Source organism: Schistocerca gregaria, chromosome 6 (genome assembly GCF_023897955.1).
Source record: "Schistocerca gregaria isolate iqSchGreg1 chromosome 6, iqSchGreg1.2, whole genome shotgun sequence".
NCBI classification, from domain to species: Eukaryota; Metazoa; Arthropoda; class Insecta; order Orthoptera; family Acrididae; genus Schistocerca; species Schistocerca gregaria.
Genome location: NC_064925.1, coordinates 263011742 through 263030546, shown reverse-complemented (window position 1 = coordinate 263030546; position 18805 = coordinate 263011742). Strand labels below are relative to the sequence as shown.

General features: G+C 42.0%; 1 pseudogene; it reads left to right on the top strand.

Moving 5' to 3' along the window:
• The first annotated feature begins 8839 nt into the window (after positions 1-8839).
• Positions 8840-8957, top strand: LOC126279246 (5S ribosomal RNA; annotated as a pseudogene).
• The last annotated feature ends 9848 nt before the right edge of the window (positions 8958-18805 follow it).

Sequence of the window (18805 nt, the reverse complement as noted above, 5' to 3'; positions counted from 1 at the left end):
CTGCACGATACGTTACAGCCATGAGGATAAGATGCCTGTAATCTCGACCGCTGGCTATACGAGGCCGTTGGGATCCACCACGGCGTTCCCTATTACGCTCCTGAACGCACCGATTCCATATTCTGCTAACATTCATTGGATCTCGACAAACGCGAGCAGCAATGTCGCGATACGATAAACCGCGATCGCGATAGGCTACAATCCGACCTTAATCAAAGTCGGAAACGTGATGGTACGCATTTCTCCTCCTTATACGAGGCATCACAAGAATGTTTCGCCAGGCAACGCCGGTCAACTGCTGTTTGTGTATGAGAAATCGGTTGGAAACTTTCCTGTCAGCACGTTGAAGGTGTCGCCACCGACGCTAACCTTATGTGTATGCTCTGAAAAGCTAACCATTTTCATATCACAGCATCTTCTTCCTGTATGTTAAATTTCGCGTCTGTAGCACGTCATATTCGTTGTGTAGCAATTTTAATGGCCAGTAGTGTACTGTCACCCAAGTGGCATATGCCGTCATCGGCTCAAAATCTGCGTCACCTTTCGAGATGTGGAATTTTTTTTTGCAGCCGTGTACGTTTACGGAACCCATGCTGGTTTTTATACTCGAGCTTTTCTTTCTGCAGAAACGTCACATTGTGTAAGGACGGAACATGTTGCAGAATTCTGGAAGTATAGTAGTATTCTTCGAGTACCGTCGCCAGAGATGAGCACTCGAGAAACGCATATATTGTTCTCTTGGCCTCTGCCTAAAGTTCTGCTCCCAGCCTTCCGGCGCTCGCAAATTAGGTTCGCTGCGGCGGATATACGCGATATTACGTTTGGAAGCCCCGTGCCGGCGAGGCGCTGACAAGCACGGCGGTAAAGGCCGCCGCAGGGACGGCGAATCAGAGTTCGGGGTATTTTTTCGAGGCAGCTCCGCAGAAAATGAAGCCGCCCGCCTCCTCCTGCTTCCCTCTGGTCGGCCACTGATCTGGCTTCTGGTGGCGCTGCCCAGTGGCGGGTCGTCGGCTCGTTCCTTTTTTTGGTCCCTGCCTGGAGGAAAATCCATTCTGCGAGCGCCTGACAGCCTTTGACGTCCTTTGACTGCACCGATGGCCGCGGGAGGGGGCGGACCTGTATCGACGATGCGGGCGGCCACAATTTTATTTCCCTGCTGCGCCGAATAGAGTGGCAGTCTGTCTGGTGGACCAGGGAAAAGAAACAGCATTGCTGGCGGAAAATGTGCAGAAAACTGACACCTTCCCACAAATTTGATACGGACTGCGTAATTGTGCGGGGTTTTTGTGACAGGTGGCATGTGAATTGCGTACAACGGGTTCCACCTCAGTATGTTGCAATGTGAACGGCGGAGAGACTCGGCTTACCGGCTTATCGATTAATCCGATAATCGCCCCTCGATTCTCCCTGTCGAAATTTGCGAAATGGGAACAGTCATTTACTCACTTCGAAAAAACACATCGTTTTGTTCATCTATTCAGTTTTATTCATGTATAGGAGGGTCGTTCCGAAAGTAATGCCTCCTACTTTTTCTGGTGATTTTCGATGTCCGCGCCAGATGTCGTTGGTGTAGTGCTAATGCTTAAACCTTCGTCTTTTATTTGCAGGTGGTTTCTGAGCTGTGAATTTAATTTCAAAAAATTTATTCTTAAGAATTTACTTTATTTACTAGTGATTCATCAAGAACATTAACACATTTAATCACACTATGTGAGCGTGGAAGTAGTTTCCAGGGAGTAACTGATGAAATCAAAATAAAATTGCTTTAACCAAATGGGAATTTTATTCCTAAAAGCCCTTTTTTTTTAAAAAAAAAAAGAAACAGGTTTAATATTATAATCAGGTGGCATTCCCTAACTTACAATTTATTCAGAGGTAGAAAGAAACAAATTTTGAACTGTATGAGCTTTCGGGCTGAGAACCTTGCCGCTCCCTTTTGACACGGCTGTAGTTACGACCGCTCACAACAGCCTCTGAAACACTACACAGATGCAAATCTGCAACACACCAGGTTACCTTAAAGTAAAAGTTTTAACAATTCACACAAGCACACAAACTATTCACCCCATAGGAGGGATGGAAATGGTACAAAACACTAAAATTAAAAAAATTAACTTTGCCACCGAAGGTGCAACTTGATTTTAACTTCTAAGAAAAGTCTTACGGTGGAAGGGTGGCAACTTTGTATACTAAAATCACCATTTAAATAAAAGCCATGAAATGCAATCTTATATAAAATTATACAAGGTTGGCCAAACAAACTAAGATGCTCTACAGTACACAGATACCGCCTCTCAAGATCATAGGCAAGATCAAAACGTATTTCAGGTATTGGGCCGTTACATTCCAAGCAATAATTCGCTAACACACCAAATCCCACAAACATGGCAGAGGCAGCTCCGAACGACAGACGGACACTAACTGCCTAACAAATGCGGATGAGAGACAGACGAGCAAGATGGAGACGAGAGATTGACCAAGAAAACAAGTAAAATTTAACAAGAGTAAATCGCACAACATATCACCAATCAGTTCTAATAAACTGCGATTTCTCGAGAAGACCTGGAGCAGCACCCTCAACGCTCTCCCGAACCGTCCGCTGCCAGCCGCTTCAACGGACGCAGGAAGGCGCACCGATCTCCCGTCTTTCCTGGTCCTCATCAACCGACCGACTGCCCGCTGCACCACCCGCAACTGCTGCTCCGTCGCGACTGCACTGCTGGTGCGTCTCCCACTCACTTCTAGACACACGACGGCGGAAATACTGGCTCGGACCCAACCATGCAGAGGATACAGGCCAGTGGCAAAACGACATCCCTGCACCAGGAAAGGACCGAGCCAAGCTCCACAAGATGGTAACTGAAGGGTCCCAGAAGCGCTCGGAAAACCTGTTACACCACGGCCACGCAGCTCGCACCGGCCAGACCGATGTCGTGGGTTGACTCTTGTTGCTCTCGTATCGACCGCGAAGCCACTACCCCTCGCTATACGGCGCGGCCCACTGGACTTACGTGGCGACCTCACATGCGCCGACGCTCAAGACGGACAAGTCATCTTGTGTCTCAGTGTGCGACCGACTAACCGATCAATCCGACCGCCAATGACCGTTGCCCGAGCAACTCGAGCAGTCTGGCGGCCTAACGCGCAGACTCAGATGCAGGAACTAAGCCCCGACCGGGCGACCACTCGTTGAGTTCTCTCACTGCGCCACAAATTCGGAGGAGAGACAGACTAGCAAGTTGAGGACGAGAGACTGACTCCAAACTGACTCCACACTTACCCCGACTGACTGACAGACTAACCAACTGACTGGCTCATAGCGGCCCTTAAATGCTCGTGAACAGGCATCCTTTCGCCTTTCCCACCAGAGGGAGGCACCAAAGCTGCGATTGGCACAGTGGCGCCACCGCCAGAAACGGAGAGCGACTGCTTCACACTACGCGCTGCGGCGCGCTCTTCAAAACAGCAGTTTTTAGCACGGCTCAGTTCCGTTGCTCTGCGGCAGTTGACGCCAGCAGAGGAGTGTTCCAAAATGGCGTCTGATATGTACGCGCGTATAAAACGGCGATGTGTGATTGTATTTCTCACTGCTGAAGAAATTGCGGCGATTGAAATCCATCGACGCTTGCAAAAGGTGTATGAAGATGCACTAGATGTGAGCAATGTGAAGAGATCGGTAGATGTGAACAATGCGAAGAGATTGTTACGGCATTTACAAGCAGGTGAAAAGGGTGTGCATGACATACCACAGCCCAGTTGACCTGGCCCAGCTGTCAGCGTCTTGATCAACTCATCCGTGCTGATGGGTGGATGACGGCCAGAGAATTGTGTGCAAAGCTGATTTTCGGCTCTAATGTCTTGGATACAAAGTTGGAACATCTTGGTTATCGCGAAGTCTGTGCGAGATACGTGCCGAGAATACATACAGAAGAACAAAGAACTCATCGAATGGAAATTTCTCTTGATCCTCTGGACCAAACGAAGCTGAATGTGACAGTTTTCGACCGCTACGAGCCGGAATCCGAAAGACAGTTCTTCGAATTGCAACATGCGAATTCTCCGTCAAAGAAGACATTCGAGACACATCCGTCTGCAGGCGCAGTGATGTGCACAGTGTTCTGCGATAGCCAGGGTGTGGTTCATTTGACTGTCCTGGAGCCTGGAGAAACTGTCAATTCAGTACGCTGCAAGACGACACTAAACTAAAAGCCTGAATTTCCAGGGTAAGTCCAGAAAAGACCAACTTTCACCTGCAACATGGTATCGTCGGGCCCCACACCAGTTTTGTGATCACGCAGCTCATTGCAAAATTCGGCTGGACTGTCTTACCACATCCATCGTACAGTCCTGATTTAGCGCCTTCAGACTTCCATCTCTTTGGGCCTCTGAAAGATGGGCGACCAAGCGAACATTTTCAAGACCAGTTGCTGTCGTCGAATCTGTTCGGAAGTGGTTGGCCTTAGCTAGTCCCGATTATTACAAATGCGACGTGCAGCCTCTGGTTCATCGTTGGCAAAAGTGGATAACGAATAATGGTGACTATGTGGAAAATAAGTCTGTAGCTGAAATATTGCTCCATTTATCTGTGATGTTGTGATTTATGTGTCTCCTGTAGTTTCATTCGGAACGACCCTCATATTTACTCACAACTCATGTAGGTGTTTCACATTCCCACTTCATCAAGTCCTGTATGTGGTATCACCACCCACCGATACCACAAAGGACGCAATTAATTCAGCTACAGAAGTTGGTAAAGAAGAGTTCTACAGCGGCCGTTGAGGAAGACACAATGGCTAGAGACTCCCAATCGCTGGTCGAGGAAGTACCATGTCTCTGTGGGAAGCGCCACCACAGAAACACAAACCAGGTGCATAAGAGGCCTGCGATCGCGTTCCAAGGGAGCGGGAGCACCGTTGTCGTGTGGACAAACCTAATAATAACATCGATATTTACGCTGGTGTCCAAAATTAAAGCAAGCTACGGAAATTTTCCAAGGTTGCGTTTGTTTTGCCACGAAACTGTGTAAACAGGTGATAGTAAAGTAGAAGCAATGTAAAGAATACATAACGTAATCAAATGCAACCTGCTTAACGGCAGACTAAAATGTTTTTTTTTTTCACCTTCACTGATTTGCACACACAGTCTTACAGCTGGTTAATGTGCTCAGTATGGGATGTGATCACCTCTGGCACCAATACAGGCCTGACAACGACGGGAAAAGCTGTAAATGATGTTATAAATCTCATGTCGAGGCAATAACGCCCGTTTTTTTCTGTAGAGCTGCTCAAACGTATCGGTGGACAGTGGTTGGTTGATGCTGACGTGATGCAACCTGTCTCCCTAGCGCTTCGCACACATGCTCTATGGAATTCAAATGGGGAGAACGAGATCCATGAAATATCTTCCGTTTCCAAAAACACATCAACCACCCGTGTCCTGTCTGGCATTATCGCCCGGTTAGACACTGGACTCGCATTCGGAAGGACGACGGTTCAATCCCGCGTCCAGCCATCCTGATTTAGGTTTTCCGTGATTTCCCTAAATCGCTCCAGGCAAATGCCGGGATGGTTCCTTTGAAAGGGCACGGCCGACTTCCTTCCCTGTCCTTCCCTAATCCAATGAGACCGATGACCTCGCTGTCTGGTCTCCTTCCCCAAACAACCCAACCCAACCCCATCAGCGTCCATCAATACGAAGTCTGGGCCCATAGCACCTTGCAACAACCGCACATGAGATCCCAAAATCTCCTCACAGGACCCAACAGCAGTAAAATCTTGCTGATTCATCCGTACAGTTTCATGAAGAAGTGTTCGAGTGGTCAACATTATGGATCCGTCTCAATATCAGTCTATTTCTACAATGTTTGGGTCCCGAAGTCGTGTTCCGTGTACCCTCCAGATGCGATTTCATCGAAAATCCTTCTCCAGACCAAAACGGGTGTGATGTGTGAAAAGAACATAGGACCACCATTCGACTGTCCAGATGGGATGCTGACGGCTCCACTCTAGACGCTTCCTTCTGTGAAGGCACGCCAGAAGTAAATAGCCAGCAGGTCTCCAACAATAAAGGCCACTCTGCTGAAGTCTTCTGTACTCTGTTTGCCTCGATACAACTAGTCCAGGGGATGTTGCGAGAGCACTTGCCAGCTGCAGCGCAGTTCTAAGGCGATACCGTCGTGCCCTTACAGCTAAATGATGATCTTCTCTTTCTGATGTCGCATTTGGTCGGCCCTGTCTTGGTCTCTGGGATACTTCACATTAAGCCATCCGGCCACATCAGTTTGCGACTCTACTGCTTCCATTTTTCCTATGGTCCTCCACAGCAGAGTGTCTGTGGGCGTCTTCTCTGTGCCGTAGTGCACCGTGTGTGACTGTGAACACAGCGATTGTGGATGTGGGACTGCCCTGCAAACACTACCCGGCTTGATAGATTCCATAACGTCATTGTTGGCGTGATTGTCCATTGATCGGAATGCCATCTTCCGAGCAAAACACTTCGAAACGACAACTGTTGACAGAGTGTATGATTGTATCGTGAATTAGACACAGGACGGGGAAACAGCAGCTTGTTGCTTTAATTTCGGACACCAGTGTGCATCTAACTAATAACATCTAAATAACTTACCGTAATTTAAATTATGAAAGTAACTTATAATAACTCATAACTCAACTACTTATGTAGGTGTTTCATATTTTTCTTCTATTTACTGTGTCATAGAAGTAACCGTAGATTTCATGGACAAAGAAAGATCTTATCGATGTTTTTAACGTAAGGATTTAAGTCAAAGCTTCACAGGGAATTGCCGGCCGGTGTGGCCGAGCGCTTCTAGGCGCTACGGTCTGGAACCGCGAGACCACTACGGTCGCAGTTTCGAATCATGACTTGGGCATGGGTGTGTGTGATGTCCTTAGGTTAGATAGGTTTAAGTAGTTCTAGATGCCAGGGCACTGATGACCTCAGAAGTTAAGTCCCATAGTGCTCAGAGCCAATCAGAATCAAAAATCACAGGGAATTGAAGTATGGTAAGCTGAGATGTGCGTATATTATGAAAACTGGAAACTCCTACTTGAAGTTGTCGAATGCCTATTAAGTTATAGCCTGCAATGTCAATCATAACCACGAAAAACCGACAAGTAAGAGAATGGTTCAAATGGCTCTGAACAGTATGGGACTTAACATATGAAGTCATCAGTCCCCTAGAACTTAGAACTACTTAAACGTAACTAACCTAAGTACATCACACACATCCATGCCCGAGGCAGGATTCGAACCTGCGACCGTAGCAGCGGCGCGGTTCCGGACTGAAGCGCCTAGAACCGCTCGGCCACAGCGGCCGGCAAAAACCAACAAGCCAGGAGTTGTGCAGCTCACTGAGCACAAAAGCAGTCGAAGATATTTTGTGCAATCCGAGTAAGTTGATACGTCAGGAGCAGAAGACGATTCGTGATATGGAACTCTCCCAGGGTAAGACGAAAGCCACATTCGGCACAACATACATCGCGCACAATCTGCAGTCCACCCAAAATTACTCCGTAGCAAACAAGAAACGAACGACAATATTAAGCTCCTCAACATGAAGACGAATGACGAGGTGAACAACGTCATTACACACAGCTCGTGGCTGGACGTGGAAAGTGGGGGGAGCATGTCTTGTAGCAGAACCGATATATAGCCGATATATTTCTCCGAAAATGTAGTAAAAAATATATAGTTTTACATGAAATGTCGCAATAAGCGATGTCGTACTACGCGACATTTTAAATATGGTGTTAACAGGATCATTAGATTTCGCTGTTATTGACAGCATGTCATTAAAAGCGATGTCGCTGTACTCGGTGTAGAGTGTACATTAATTTTCCTGCAAAAATTCCTGTTCAATTTTTCTCTAATAGTTTGCTCGTAGTGAGCGAGAGAACATGAATATCTCGCGATTAGCTTACTCGTGCTGTTAATAACTCATCGTAAGATCCCATGAGGCTACATGAAACGTATTCACTCCTACTTCAGTCCACGGGCAAGTATTTTTATTTTTGATGTTTCTTAGACTTTCTATATTCAAGTGCTCGATAAACAAATTACTTTGGAATGTTTGTACAGAAGTAAAGTAAATTAGGAACAGCTCGGTGTGAAGCACCTTAATCTCTTACTTTCAGATAAGTGTGGAATGCCTTTTCAAGTGAATAACAATTTGAACTTGCGTAAAGTCGCGTGGAGAAACACTTTTTGCGTGGTACATTTTTTTAAATTCAAATATGAGCTCTTTCATAACGGTGAAAATCTCGTCACTTGAACAAAAGAAGTTTCGAAGCGACAACCACAAGAATCTGTTTTGATATCGATACCACTCTTTACAAAATGATTGAAACCAACTTGACTTTAGTCTGTTTATTCAAGAGATTAATTTGAACCCATCTCCTTTTCGCTTCACGTTATGCAGTATTGGAGCAATTTTTTAAAAATCTGCCATTTCGTCAACAATAGTAATTCGTACTGCACGTCATTAATTTCTGAAAAAAAATCTAATTCTACTGAAATAAAATATTTGGATATCAACAACAGCATGTATTTATCAGAAATACATTATAGGAGATATACGTCTGCACCCAAGTTTTTCTCCTAGGAAGATTCGAACCCGAGTAAAAAATTAAAGAAAATATATTTCTGTTGTTTTCATTGTTCTCAGTATCTTTACTACAAAAGATAGATTATCATGAAACATGGATACTGCTTTTGCATATACAAGATAAGTCCCATAGTGCTCAGAGCCATTTGAACCATTTTTTTTCATATACATCACAGAGAGATAATTAATATTTTTATGTTCTCTTTTGTACTCAAGGGCAACGGCCTTGCCGCTGTGGATACACCGGTTCCCGTGAGATCACCGAAGTTAAGCGCTGTCGGGCGTGGTCGGCACTTCGATGGGTGATCATCCAGGCCGCCATGCGCTGTTGCCATTTTTCGGGGTGCACTCAGCCTCGTGATGCCAATTGAGGAGCTACTCGACCGAATAGTAGCGGCTTCGGTCAAGAATACTACCATAACGACCGGGAGAGCGGTGTGCTGACCCCACGCCCTTCCTTTCCGCATCCTCCACTGAGGATGACACGGCGCTCGGATGGTACCGGTAGGCCACTCGTGGCCTGAAGGCGGAGAGTGCTTTTGTACTCAGAATAGAGGTTCGTTTTATTATGCAAACATTTCATGTTGACCATAAAGAAATGTTTCTCGTTCCCAGAGGACCACTACAAGCTGACGTGGGTTGCATAAAGCCCGTAGGTAGCGGCACCTGTATTGCTTCTCGTGCGTATTTCTCTCAAAAAGACCTGAAGGCAAAATTAGGGAGATGCGAGCTCACATAGTGGCTTAGCAACAATAGTTCTTTCAGAGTACCGCTTGTCTCTCGAACAAAAGGGGGCAGTAAGAATCGTACACAAAGGACCCTTCGCGGAACACCGTGACGTAGCTTTTGGAGTACTGATCTAGACATAGATACAGATGAATAACAGTCAGCAGTAGTCGCCTGGCTAGTCCTGATACGTCAAAAAGTGATCTGTGAACTGCCGACAGCCCTCTCTTAATTAGGTGATCGCGAACGGGAGTTAATTGGGGACACGTGAACTGCGGGCAGAGGATTGTTCAGCCAATTAGGGTGACCTGGAAGACTCCACGACGAGGTTGGCTGATTGGCTCCCATATTCGCCACCGAAATTAAAACTAAGACATCAGTGAACAAACACATCACTGATTGTCAAAAATAAGTCGTCGGATTTCTTCTTTTTCAGTTCTCGGGGCAAAAATTTAAAGCCAACGCTTTTAACAAAACCGAACCGATCATTGACGCCTTTCCTCAGTTCTTTCACCTGCTCCCGTAAAAATATTTCCTGGTCAACAGTTCTTTTTTCCCCGGTTGGCAATGTTCGCACCCTTGGTTCCCACGTGTGTATCTGCACACATCTCAAGCACAATCTCCGCAAGACGGTAGCCGGAAGCATAAAGGATAAAATGAACCGAGCAGTTTAGAATGAAAAGCTTCATAACTGATGCCGGTACGGTTGCAGGAGGGCGAGTGTTCGGCTAGACAGTTAGCGGAAACTAGGCTTCGGGGGATAAATACGTGTTGAGAACGTAGTCAGTAAATTTTACTATTGGACGGTTCTGTTATCTTAGTTATAAGTAAGACAGTATAATATATGATCTGTTACTGTATTGAATTTCGCAGTTAAAATACACTAAACAACACTGTCTTTGCTGTGATTGTAGAAAACTAGGAAATTAAGTTCCAGTTGTGTTATTTTTTCGACGTACAGAAGTGGAATTAAAGTGAGTTCATTACTGATGTTCTGTGGTTATGAGTATTACATATTTTCAATGTGTTAGCTACAGTACACTACACTTGTGTAACATTTTAAAAAGAAACATAGGAGAAAGTGGAGGCCCTTGCGTAATTTACGTATAGATTACTGTCTTTTCATTTTGGTACTGTCCATCAGTTTATGTAATACAGTAACTGGAACGAAGTTGTGTCATACATTACTATTATACTACATCATATCCCATTCATTATCCAGGGTCATTGGTATTACTTCTTTCTTCACTTATTACAAGTTTTTTATATTTCGTTCGCATTTTATTGCTGTACGTAAACATGAAAGAATTTCCACTTGAGTCCCTCTCCACAAATACTGTATTGTAAATACTGTGGGAGTGGTGCATTTCTGTTACTTTTTGAAGTGTTAACACCACGGCAGCCAAAACTTACAGGTACGAATTTTTTGTCGAACAAAGCAAAAACCCGGTCCCGCGACAATCGGTTATAGCGACTATAATCCCTTCGACATCTTTCGAACTGATTTCGACTGCAGTTAAATTTTGTACTGGGATACATTCTGCTGGAGGCCAAAGTTTTCGAGTTATACGAGAAAATCGCGTTTGACTGTCACTCTTGTACGTGGTCCTTGAATAATTTGAAAACTAAGGCCTCTAGCGAAAGAGTATCACAGCGCAAAATTTAACTACATTAAATTTCCTATAAAAATGTCCTGTTCATAGCGAGGGACAGAATATAAAATCTTGCTCATGGTATATGAAGGCACTGCATGTTACATAAACCCATCGGCAGGGACAGCTGAAATGACCTGTATTGTTTCCCCTACATATATTCTCGACAAGACCATGAAGATAAAATTAGAGTGGATCGTGCTTATATGGAGGACTAGCAACGATACTGTTTGATATACTAGAAAAGTACGCTCTCCGAATTTTAACAGTAAATTACATGGCATTACAAAATGCCTGTCTTGTAGCGTCTGGAGTTGGTTCAAATGGTTCAAATGGCTCTGAGCACTATGCGACTTAACATCTGAGGTCATCAGTCCCCTAGAACTTAGAACTACTTAAACCTAACTAACAAAAGGACAACACACACATCCATGCCCGAGGCAGGATTCGAACCTGCGACCGTAGCAGTCGCACGGTTCCGGACTGCGCGCCTAGAACCTTCTGAACGGATCGCGCGGTCCCAGACTGAAGCGCCTACAACCGCTCGGCCACATCGGCCGGCCTGGAGTTGGCTGAGCAACTCTGAGATGATTTCTCGTTTACAAGGGAACTGTAACTTCTCATTATCAACGATTTCGTCCAGATTCATAGTAGATACTGCACTACTGTATATACACGGCTTGGCTAGAAATAATAGTCAGAGAAGTGGGAGCTCTATATAGCGAAGTGATTAGCAAAAAAATAGCAGTTATCGATAGGATCGGGTGAGACTTGTGCTATTTGCTGTATATTAACGTAGATTTCAGGCAGCGGTAGGCGCAGCCGAAAGAGTACAGAGGTAATCCAAGGGTCGTGGGGTCGAGTTCTTTTGCGACAATAATTTTTTTATTTTTAGTTTTTATCTTACTTATGTTGCAAACAAACCGAGATAATGCTCAATATATTGTTTTTGATTAATTTTTATACAACGCATGAAAAAGAAAGAAATGAAAAATCTGAGATTTCAAATAAATTTGCAGCAAAGCATTGTAAGGCATACGTGAGAACTTTGTATACAAAATTAGATTCTTATTATTTTACTGTTGATGATTTACATAAATAAACATGTAAAGAACGGCGCTGATCATCTCTGGATACTTTCTATTCCCTCTATCTTGTCTGATATGGACCACAGACTGACAAGCAATAATGAAATACTGATCGAATGACGGTTTTTAAGCTACCGGATTTCGGGCTGGACTAAACATCCTGAGGATTCTTCCACTGAATGTTAGTCTTACATTTGCCTTCGATTAATTTTATTGGCCATTCCATTTTAAATTTTACAGTTCACATATTTCTAGATATTTTATGGATGTGACTGTTTTTAGTGCGAGAGCGACAGTATAAACAAATTACGAAGAGCCTTTCCACAAATGTTGCGCAGTATGGTAATATGTTTATGCTGAGGATAACCCGCCAATCCCTGAAGCAAAAGTCGATCCTCTGCACGTCTTCATCCATTTAGCTACGAATTTCTACCGTTGCGAATTCCACGTATAGAGAATTTTAGTATACGCGTAGTAGTGAACAGAAAATAATCAGTCCACCAATAACGGTTCTGACAAAGTATACTAAAACCGTTTCCTCAAGGGACGTAGAAACGTAGTTGTTGGAGGAGCTGGTGACGTTTGTCTGGCATGTCAGCTGTTTTTACTTAAGGAGTGTAAAGTGGCCAGTGAGATGCGGTATTAATCACACGTCACAAGAAAAACTTAACAGCCGGTATATTGCATGGAGTTAAACTCGTACTTGGTGTTTTTTATTGTAGAGTGTATAGTATGAATATATGCAGTTTCAAAGCATCGGCATTTTGAGGACCTCTCGAAAATGCGTCGTTTTAGGTACAAGTTATAATAAAATGTCAGGAAACTACATATCAGTAGGTAAAGGTTTCTCGTATTTGATGGTTTTAGTCTTATCCTCTTCAGACCCAAGAAAATTTTTTCTATTATTTTAAATATTTTTCGATAAGGTTAGGGCATATGGATGTCATAAATGAGCACTGTATTGGTAATTTCTTGTCACTGCTCATCTGGATGGAGATTTACCTGTGTCCAGCTGGCTGGACACTAGGTCTCAGTGTGACTATTCATGATATATGTATATGAAATTGATAACAAAAAGTTGTGTTTTTTAAATTTTTATTTAACATTTAGGTACATCATTTACAGAGTATTACAAAAGTACAACACACGAAAAGCAGTTACAGACATCAATAAGACTGTAATTGTTGAAGGCCAGCACTATCAGTTTTCAGTCGTGCAAGTAAAAGAAACATTTTCTGTCATTAGCAATACACAGATATAAGGGTGTCCGAAAAGTCTTTCCCTGATTACATAAATTGATAACTCAGGCTAGAAGTAAGATACAAATATGAAACAGGTGTGTAATTGTTTACAAACTATCAAAGTTTTTTTGACACATCAGTAAACTTCCACTTCCATTGTTGCCCAATGACAGTACACGTCGATATGACTTTGCGGTCGAAATGCTATCACGTATTCAGGACGATGATGGTTATCTCAGGCGAACTGCCTTTTCCGACGAAGCGACCTTTTTTATCAGTGGAGCAGTGAATCGCCATATCACCTCGATGTCTTGTTTCAGCAAGACGGTGCACCGCCTCATTGGGGTTTGGACGTCCGTGCCTGTCTCGATATGACCTTTCCTGGGCGATGGATTGGTCGTGATGGGCCAACGGTTTGGCCTCCACGCTCTCCTGACATAACCCCATTAGACTTCTTTTTATGGGGTTATGTCAAGGACGAGGTCTACCGAACACGTGTACCAGAGCTTGAAACCCTGCGGCAACGGATAACACAGTCGTTGAATCGATTCCTCCAGTGATGTTGGCTAATGTGTGGACGGAAATTGAATATCGCCTAGATGTGCTACATGCTACCATGGGTGTTCATGTGGAAGTTTACTGATGTGTGAGAAAATCTTTGATAGTTTGTAAACAATTACACACCAGTTTCATATTTGTATCTTGCTTCTAGCCTGAGTTATCAATTTATGTAATCAGGGAAAGACTTTTCCGACACCCTGTACTTGGTATTCAGAGCATGTGAACTTGGTTTTAGCTTTGTAGCGCTTGTTTCAGCATCTCACCCATTAATTTTTCTCTGTAATTGGGCAGAGAGACAAATATCTACTCACACTTTTCATAACATCTCTATTTGGAACTTGAGTTATCTTTGTGCCTTTCCTAGGAGCTACTTCATGAGATTCAAATTCACACTCTCAAGAGTAAACGTACTTTCATTCTGCAATTTCAGCTGAAATCAAGGATTCACCAATATAAATCTTAAAATCCAATAGATCCATCGCTGATTTCTTCTAGCATCTAGTGCCTGCTGATTCTTTCTGTACTCAGTGCACAAGATCACAATCACCAAGTCAATGAAATGGTTCCAGCCGGCTGGACTTCGTTGTTTACTCTTGTAAATAATGAAGAAGTGCCGGTGTTAAGTTATTACATAGACTGTAACATAGTTTTTTGATCTTTTTTCAACAACAACAATAAATAATAATATAAAACTGAATATGAAATTTGTACTTATGTTTTTTTTTTCTGGGACACACTGCAGAGCGATCGTCAGCAACGGCCGCCATGATGCAGTGAGTGAAACATCTCAGTGTAGCCAACAGTAGAAACCAAATATCACTGAAAAAAATTCTGGAGACAGGCAAAATGTCAGCATACTGGACACATGGTTACAGTGTGGAAGAAACTGAAATTTCACTTAAAACAAAACAGAGAAGTAACGTCCAGCCAGCTGGATGCAGGAACTGAAGAGGATATAACTCACGTGCAATGAAAGTACGCGTAATGATGATTTATCAGAAGCCCTCGTTTTGGTGTAATTTGTCGTAGTTAAATATTAATGATATTTGTAGACAAAGGCGTCATACAGTGTATACCATATAACTGAGACACTGTGGCCATGCCGAAGCAGTAGTTTAGTTGATAGTGTCATGAACATAAAAATGTGGCAATGAGTCCTTAATTCTTTTTTCACCTTCTGTTTTCTAAAAGATTGTGGGTCTTTCTTATTAATTCACTAAGAGTATTATCTGCATTAGTCGATGTCATTTATTATAAATAACGTATCTGCTGCAATTCTTGTTGCATAGGCTAACAATCAGAATGATTCCCCAGCGGTCAGAAATATAAACGTGACTGCCGGTCTATGTCAGGAAGTAAACACAAGCTACACACTCTAAGTTATTGCAATTCTAAAAATTTGTATAAAATATATATACCTATCTCTTAGTTTTATGGACTACCTCATACTCGTATCTCGATGGTAAATATTTTTTACAAAGACGATGAGCAACTTCAAAAAAATATTCTCTTCCATTCAAATGAAACTATGGAACGACTTCCGATCTTGAAAGTACCGTTACTTCAGAGTGATGGTAGTCAATTACAACATCGATCATATGTATTTTGCATACGCAAACTAACATTAGACTACACTTTAACTACATTCAATTTACAGACGAAAACTTGATGGAGATTCTATTGCGTTAACAAATAATTTCTAGTGACATGCATCTCAGATCGTTGTCAGCATTATGTAGTGTTGGTCTACCTCCAATTTACTGTGCCCTTAAAGCGACATTGGGCAACGCATGAGCAGTATTTCTGTGGGCAGCTGCAGCTTCACGTTACAAAAAATCTGCCGAAACATCAGAAAAAATGCACTGGATGACTCTTACAAGAGGTCCTCTGCATAAGTCCAGGCTGCTATCACATATCACTCTGGTTCCTTCTCAGTATAATTCAGAGCAGCCACTCCTATTAGCACATCATAACACATACAAGATGTGAACATCACCAAAGCAAAAAAGCATAGACTGAAGCTTTCTTCACCTTCGAATTTACAAGCCATGTGATCCGCAAAACTGCATTTAATTCTCATTGACTGAGCCCACATTCACCTCCACGATCTTAGTCATGACAACTCAGCAGAAACAGGACTGTCTATATGGAAAATCGAATATTGAGTACAGATATCACAGTGAAGATTACTCGCAAAAAGAAGATGTGAAAGAAATGATACTTACATGTTTCCAATTGTAACATGGTACTAGAAAAACTACTGAAAGTAAAAAATCTGACTGGAAGGCAGATTGGAACATGCCAAACAAAAAATTGGTGATATAAAATGCGAGTAAAACTTTGAGAGGTGAAGAGGCTAGGAGATGAGAGGAGGATATAGTGGGCTACTTTCACCCAGTTAGAAGACTGACGACACCTCCCCTCCCCCCTCTCCTCCCCCCCCCCCCCCCTCTGCACCGAAAATTACAGGAAAAATAACTGATTGTCGCAGCTGATGAGACACAAATCAGAGTTCCCATATCTGGTACTGCCTCATTTCACACACAGTATGCTGATTGCTCAAATCACTTGTATGCTTGTTAATGACTTTGTCCTGTTCCTCGTAAGGAGACAGATCTTTATCTTAGAGACATTTCGTTGCTCTGTATTTCAAAACGAGTCTTCATACCAGCGTGGTTGACGTACTTTGTGCTGTGTAATGTTGGAACACTTTTTTATTTTTTATGAAATAATATATACTGCAACAGCCATTTGTTAATAAAAATTTCTTTATGAGCACACATTTCAGCAACTTTATTTCATCATCAGGTGCATTTACATTTACTTTGACATTTTAATTAATATGAAGTGGAGTTGGTTGCTGTGTGTGCCAGGGAGAGTGTGGTCGAAAACAATGCCTGTTCAGGAAGATAAATTTGTTATATTGTGTACATTAGGTGATACACATGATAAGTCACTTTGTTAGCGCATTTACTTACATTTTTGTTGTAATTTCGTTGTCTGGCACACAGATCACAGTAATAAGTACACCAAAACATTTTCACATTTATTTGTTTACATCAATCCAAAGAGTCTCAAAAGCTAAGAGAAACTAGTTTCTATTGCTAAAACAATAATATACAGTGGAGATGAAACATTTATATCTAGAAATATTTACATAATGGTAAATATTAGGTGAGTAGTTGCTAAAGACATTTTTTCCCAATGAAATAGGCATTCAGCACTGGAAAAGTTTTTAAAGAAATTAATATTATTACTTTTAAGTGCATCATTTAGTAAGATGTCTACATGTACTGTGCCATGAATGACTAATTCCAATTCTTCATATGGGAGTAAGTCCTTTTGGTGCCGCTTTATATATTACATATGAACTTTCATGAAGAATTGGAAATATTCACTCAGTGCACATGAAGATGTGTTACTAAATGATAAACTTGAAAGAAACAGTATTAACTTCTTTCAAGACTTCTCCATTGTTGAATGTCTATTTTATTGAGAAAAAATTGTCTTTAACAACTACGTACCGAATATTTCCCATTACATAAATACATCTAGATATAAACATTTCATATTCACTGTAAACTACTATTTTATCAATAGAAACTAGTTTGTCTTAGATTTTAAGACTCTTTGGATTGATGTAAACAAATTATTGTGAAAATGTTACCATCTGATTTACTTCTTACTGTGCTCCATGTGTCAGACGATAAAATTACAACTAAAATGTAAGTGAATCCACTAACAAAGTGGCTAATCATGCTTACCTCATGATGTACACACTATAACGTATTATCTTCCTCAGAAGGTGTCTTTTTTTACACATACATCAAAGGAAACTAGCCTCACTTCATACCAATTCCAATGTAAAACTAGCTGTGAATGCACCTGATGATGGCAGCATGCTGCCAGGGCGAGTTAGCCTTGTCTGATGGTTTTCGAATTTATAGTACACAGTGACATTTTAAGATAGATGTAGCAACTTATTTCATTTCAAACGATACACAATGAGTAATAGTTGACATGTTATGTGTTAATTTTGACAGAAATTGATTATTGGTGAAAGATAATGCCCTTTAATTACAGGCCCTCTTTTACAGCACACTCGTCGACCCTCTGTGCAAAGTCTGTCATTACTCCTTCAACAAGTTACAGGGTATAGCACCAATCTCTTGGTCAGTGGTATCCTTTAATTGACTTCCTGATATATAGTTTGTTGTTGAGGAAGCCTCACAAGTCACATGACATAAGGTCTGGAGAGTGAGATGGCTAGTCAGTATCTCCTCTGTTGGATATCACTTTCTCTGGAAACAACTTCCTTATTTCATAGGTTTTACTGGCAATGACACTGAACTGTATTACCTAGATTTTATTAGTAGTATCGGTTCTGGCATAAGTCATCATCTGGTACCAGACAACACAGTATTCCAGTTTGTAGAACATCATTAAGAGAACACAAACTGGCGTCTAGCAATGACATAATAATATACTTATGAAAATCACTGAAAACATTTAATTTGTCTTGAATATTGAAACACAAAGCATTGAATATTTTAATCAATGTGAAAGATGTAATAAAAAAAACGCTTCTTAGCAATTAAAAGTGCAGCAATCGTCCTATTCATGTGAGATGACAACAAAAAATATAAGGTGACTTGGCATCACAGCCCAAACATTTCATTATGCTGAAGACATACCTATAAAGATATGTCGATATGCATATTATTCAATTAAAAATGTAACAAATACTGTAAAAAAGTTAGATATTATTCCACTATTCTCATGTAGCACAGTAATCTTTTTATACAATCAAGTCCTCCTGACACACAGAAAAAGACATAATGAAAAACATACATCAACATCTGAATAGACCAGGTAACTATGTAAAGACTGAGAATGTAGCATTGTATAAATTAC